At 33.8% G+C, this 6,257-nt stretch overlaps 1 pseudogene; it reads right to left on the reverse strand.

Moving 5' to 3' along the window:
- Positions 1 to 5,418: 5,418 nt before the first annotated feature.
- Positions 5,419 to 5,570, reverse strand: LOC145246341 (U2 spliceosomal RNA; annotated as a pseudogene).
- Between the last annotated feature and the right edge of the window lie 687 nt (positions 5,571 to 6,257).

Raw genomic sequence — 6,257 nt, forward strand, 5'->3', positions numbered from 1 at the left:
ATATAACTGTGATAGTTTAATTGAAAAAATGTTTTAAACGGAGCACGTTATTAAATATTTTCTGCAATTTTCGAAATATTCTTCTAAGCTGATTTATTATTTTTAATTCGGAGGAAATTTCTTTTTCGCTTATTCTTAATTTTTAAGTAACCTTTTTTATTTGTTAGAGAAAATAATTAAAACTAGTGTCCTCATTTACTTGCATCCCACAAGGGCAGAGTTAGTCAGATACAGGACCAATTTTCCATGTAAGCATAATCCATCATCCCATACATTATCTGCTTTTTTTGTTTATAAAATTTAATCGGTGTTGCCCAGGATTTATTATAATAATTATACCATAGCAAGTGTGTTTAATTGCCTGCGAAACAGATTTTCTTTATAATTTATTTAATATCTTAAATTAAAAATAGTCAATTTTTACGACGTTATCCAGCGTTGTTTAACCCCTAAAAAAATTAAGACCTGCTTTTTGTGGCTTAATACGTTTACGCAGCCTTTAAAAATAATATGACAGAAGAAATTTTGAAAAAAATAATATTTTAGCGTGGGGGATCACTTTTCTATATAAATTTAACGTATAATGAGCACCCATATTTTGGCCACAAAGCGTTCAACCAGACATGTCATCTCTAGCATTTTTCCAAGTTTGGCGATCGAGGCGGGGGGGGGGGGGCAAAACATGACAAATACAATTTTTTGTTTTTTTGTGGTGGTGGTGGTGGGGGTGGCTGGAATTACATTTGAAACATAAAATAACGATAAATTCAATTAATTTTTATGAGACCATTCTGTACTTTCACCTAACAATTTTATAAACAGAACGGACCACAAAATATGACAAATTCAATTGGGGGTGGATTACATTAGAAATATAAAATAATGAAAATTTTAATTTAATTATTTTTGGAATTAATTTTTTGTAGGTCTTTTTTATTTTTATTTATTTATTTATTTATTTGCGATCGAACGGGCATTAGCTGCGATTTTTATTGAAACAAATGCTGTAATGATTTATTTTTAATTAGTATGGGTACACATGAAATTCCGCTTGAAAGACACCTGTACACTAATTATTTTCATCATGGGCAACGTGGATACCCCCACAACAAAATAAAAGAATGGATGAAAACATGTAAACGTAATCGCCCCAAAAAAGAAGAAGTATGTTATACCCTCTCCACCAGATATTTCGGCAGAAGGCCTCAAAGAGAAGAAACTATTCTCCGGATATTGAGCACTGGAAAGCCCTCCCCCTGAAGAAATTTATTAAAAATAAATCATTACAGCTTTGTTTCAATAAAAATAGCAGCGAATGCCCGTGCGATCGCAAAAAAAGAAAGGAAAAAGATCTACAAAAAATTAATTCCAAAAACAATTAAATTAAATTTTTCGTCATTTAATATTTCTACTGTAATCCACCCCCACCCCCCAAAAAAATGAATTTGTCATATTTTTGGGGTTCGTTCTGTTTATAAAATTGTTAGGTGAAAGTACAGAGTGGTCTCATAAAAATTAATTAAATTTATCGTTATTTTATGTTTCCCCCACCACCACCACAAAAAAACAAAAAAAATTGTATTTGTCATGTTTCCCCCCCCCCTTCTCGATCGCCAAACTTGAAAAATGCTAGAGATGACATGTTTGGCTGAACGCTTTGTGGCCAAAATGTGGGTGTTCATTATCGTTAAATTTATATAGAAAAGTGATCCCCCGCGCTAAAGTGTTAATTGTTTTTCAAAATTTATTCTTTAAGATTATTTTAAAGACTGCTTAAACGTTATAAGCCACAAAAAGCAGCTCTTAATTTTTTTAGGGGTTAAACGACGCTGGATCGCGTCGTAAAAATTGACTATTTTTAATTTAAATAAATCTTATAAACAAAAAAAAGCAGATAATGTGTGGGATGATGGATTTTGCTCACATGGAAAATTGGCCCTGTGTCTGACTAACTCTGCCCTCGTGGGGATGCAAGTAAATAGGGACATTAGCTTTAATTATTTTTCTTTAACAAATAAAAAAGGTTACTTAAAAATTAAGAATAAGCGCAAAAAAATTTCCTCCGAATGAAAAATAATAAATCAGCTTAGAAAATATTTCGAAATGAAAACAAATCTATTGCAGAAAATATTTAATAACGTGCTCCGTTTAAAGCAATTTTTCAATTAAACGATCACACTGTAGTTTTCTGGTTTGAAAATAAAACGGTTTCAGATTTAAGATAAAATAAGTTAAATCAAATATAAATTGAAATTTAAATAAACTAAATAATTATTTTTTAATTAGTACAGTTGATGTTTTTATGTCGAATAAATAATATAATCGAGTTAATTATTTTAATAGATTTAATTTAATGTGATATGCTAATGACCGTAACTCAATCAATGTAGATGTAGTTTGAAGATTGCTATAAATAGAAGTTACGTATAAAATATAATGTCTAGTTGACAGAAGTATCCCATCAGGGGCATAATATTTCTTGATCAGAAGTGTACACACATATGGCCTATATATTTCTTTGGTCATTGGGAGTGGTACACACAGGCAAATACACACATGAACGCTACTACTTTATATATAGAGATTATTTGGGGGCTCTTTCCAGTGCTCAATATCTGGAGAATAGTTTCTTCTCTTTGTAGGCCTTCTGCCGAAATATCTGGTGGAGAGGGTATCACATACCTCTTTTTGTGTTTTTTTTGGGCGCTTACATTTACATGTTTTCATTCGTTTTTTTTTTGTTTTCTTTTTTTGCTGTGGGGGGTATTACGTTGCCCATGATGAAAATGATTAGTGTACAGGAGTGTTTAAAACGGAACTTCATATAAATTCAGGCAACGCTGGGTACCCATCCTAGTATATATATATATATATATATATATATATATATATATATATATATATATATATATATATATATATATATATATATATATATCCCTAAACCTTTGGCCTTTACGGAGGGGAGACTAAAACTTGCTGCTATGGTTTCAAATAAGCTGAAATAACAGCGAAGGGAGACTCGATTCCAAATATTTCTCTTATGTAACAAACCCCCCTTTTGGAAACAGGGTACAATTATGAATATCTCCAGTATCAAATAATTATATACACGGTGAAATTTACTTTATGTATGAAAACCAAAGAGGCGAGATATAGCATATGAGAAATATTTGGAATCATGTCTCACCTTGCTGTTATTTCAAATCATTTGAAACCATAGCAGCAAGTTTTAGTCTTCTCTTCATCAAGGTCAGAGTTTTAGATATATTTTTTTTTAATTCGTATGCAAAACTAGGAAAACAAATGACTATGATTGAAACATTTTATGACTGTAAAAACGTGCCAACAGTAGGCTCTGGATGATGGATTATCTCCTTTTTATGCGACCATAAGCGTAAATGTCAAATAGCACATTACACAAATCAGGTCATTAGCTTTCCAACGAGCCTTCAATTGTTAAATTATGATAAAAAAAATTGCTAATAGATGTGGTATATATATATATATATATATATATATATATATATATATATATATTGCTAGCCAAATTGTATATTTAAATGTTCATATCTTTGGTTCTATGTAACGAAACTATATGAAAATTTGCAGGGTTTTTTTTTAGATTATAATACTATTCTATGTTAAAATTTTATGACAATTGCTTAAAAAGAACCAATGAAATATGTCCAAATTTGCCTACATTTGTATATGTAGTGTCCTGGCATGCCAGCTTCAATTTTGTTGCTGTAGGATGAATTCTGTTTAGGGTGTGTTTTTGCTTGGCTGTCTCGCTTGTGGCCTCGCCAGGCCACTAATTAGTGAGAATGCGTGTAAGGACAATGCTCAACCTATATACACCACGATTTTAATCTGCAGGCTCAAAATTTGGTATGTAGGGTATTCAGACATGTAGAAACCGTTTTATTTAGTTTTCCTTTAGAAAAAATATGTGTCAAAATTGAAAAATTGGTACGTGGGGGGGTCATCAGAATTTTGTAAATTTTCAACTGTTTCACGAATGCGCATGCCTGAATCGTTCACATGACAGATTCCTTATGTTAAGAATAAGTAGGTTTGAAAACACTTTTTAAGGATCGTTTCAAGATGGCCTAATGGTTGTCGTACTCAATGGATGAATCAAATGTTACGGGACAAAAAGTGTCATTTTTGGCCATTTGGGGGCAATTTTTACCTCTATGAGCCCCTATAGGCGAAATGGGAATTTCCGCGCAATTTTTTTTTTTACTATGCACATTTATATATTGAAATATAATTTGTGAAAAATTTCAGGAAAAACTTATGGATGGTTATCCGTCAATCGTCCGGACTAACGGACAGACAAACCCACCAAAAACATAGATCCCTCTCCGATAAATCGGAGGACCAAAATCTTACTCCATACCCCTTGCTTAAAAAACGAGCCGCGCGTGCATGGTCCCCCTCTGTACAAAATATAGTCTTAAAAATTGGTGCTGCATGGGAGTCCCAAAGAGGGGTGTTTTCTAGCACTAAAATACATGGGGGACGCTAACCAGAATATTACCAGCGTCATCCATACTGAATTTATATTAAGAACAATGGTCTCCACATTTTGGACAAGTTTCAGAAAAATCTAATGGATAGATAAAAATTTATGGGGCAAAAAGTGTCATTTTTTTAAATTTTGGTACATTTTTGACCCCTTATGAGCCACTTTTAATGCCGAATACCAGTGACAATGGATAAACAGTGCAGTTTCACACCTTAACACATGTATGTTTACATTCAGTAACATGGGAAACCACTATATAGACATATCAAGTTTTTGTTGAGAAATATGAGAAACGCGCCAGAAGAAAGGGCGTTTTCAGCACAAAAAATCCCTGGAGGATGCAAACCAAACTTTTTCCAGGGTCACCCACACTGAATTTATATCAAGAACAATGCTCTCCACATTTTGGTCAGGTTTCAGAAAAATCTAATGGATGGATCAAATGCTACGGAACAAAAAGTGTAATTTTGGGCCATTTTTGACCACTTTTGAAACCCTGCGGGTAAAACATGATTTTTCGCAAAAAAAAAAAAAAATACTATGCACATTTATATATTGAAATATAATTTGTGACAAAATTTCATGAAAAACTAATGGACGGTTATCCGTCCATCATCCGGACTAACGGACAGACGGACCCATTGAAAACATAGGTCCCTCTCTGATAAATCGGGGGACAAAAATGTTACTCCATACCCCTTGCGTAAAAAAAAGATAAAATGTAAATGTGTTACAGACCGACCGATGGAGTGACTTACATGCGACTAAAAATGCCTTGGTAATGGAAGGGGAAACCCTTCCATTGCCAAGGAAAAGTTACAAACGTAAGTGCATCATCTGTTAAGAACATATACTACACTTTGATCTTAGCCATGTGGCCAATTAAAAATTACAAACGTAAGTACATCATCTGTTAAGAACATATACTACACTTTGATCTTAGCTATGTGGCCAAGGAAAAGTTACAAACATAAGTACAGCATGTTGTAAGAACAGATACTACACTTTGATCTTGGCCAAAAGACCAAGAAAATGGTATTTATTTGCTCCCCCCCCCGCCGAGCAAATTAGGCACAAGGCCGATTTTTAATGTGAGGAGTGAAGGGGAAATGGGGACCAACTCCCCGGGGAGTAGGGGAGCTGGATAGTGACAATTGGTATGAAGGGTTGCCCCTACATTGACCAAGGTCTTATATGTGGGATTGCCCCCACATATGGTCTTTGCTTGCAGTATCTGCCGGAATAGATACTACATTTTGATCTTGGCCAAAAGTCCAAGAAAAACTTAAAAAGCTAAGAACAGCATCTATTAACAACAGACCTTTGATCTTAACTAAAAAGGCCAAGCACAATAGTGTTACGAACAGACCGACCGACTGACCGACCGACGGACCAACGAAGTGACTTATAGAGTCGCTTGCACGCGACTAAAAACACATAATACTCGCATACACATGTCTCAATTTCTTACGGTTTTTTTTTTTTTTTTTGCTTCATTTTTTAAAAGAAATTTATCGTTACGTTTAATTCTTACGGTATTTCTGCTTATAATTAATAAGAATTCTGCATAAATAAAAATATAACATTCATGCGTATTTTACGACCAGGCAACGTTGGGCGGACTCCTAGTGTGTGTGTGTGTGTGTGTGTGTGTGTGTGTGTGTGTGTGTGTGTGTGTGTGTGTGTGTGTGTGTGTGTGTGAGTAAATATACAAACTGATATG

Source organism: Euprymna scolopes, chromosome 23, assembly GCF_053919585.1.
Source record: "Euprymna scolopes isolate OS-2025 chromosome 23, ASM5391958v1, whole genome shotgun sequence".
NCBI classification, from domain to species: Eukaryota; Metazoa; Mollusca; class Cephalopoda; order Sepiida; family Sepiolidae; genus Euprymna; species Euprymna scolopes.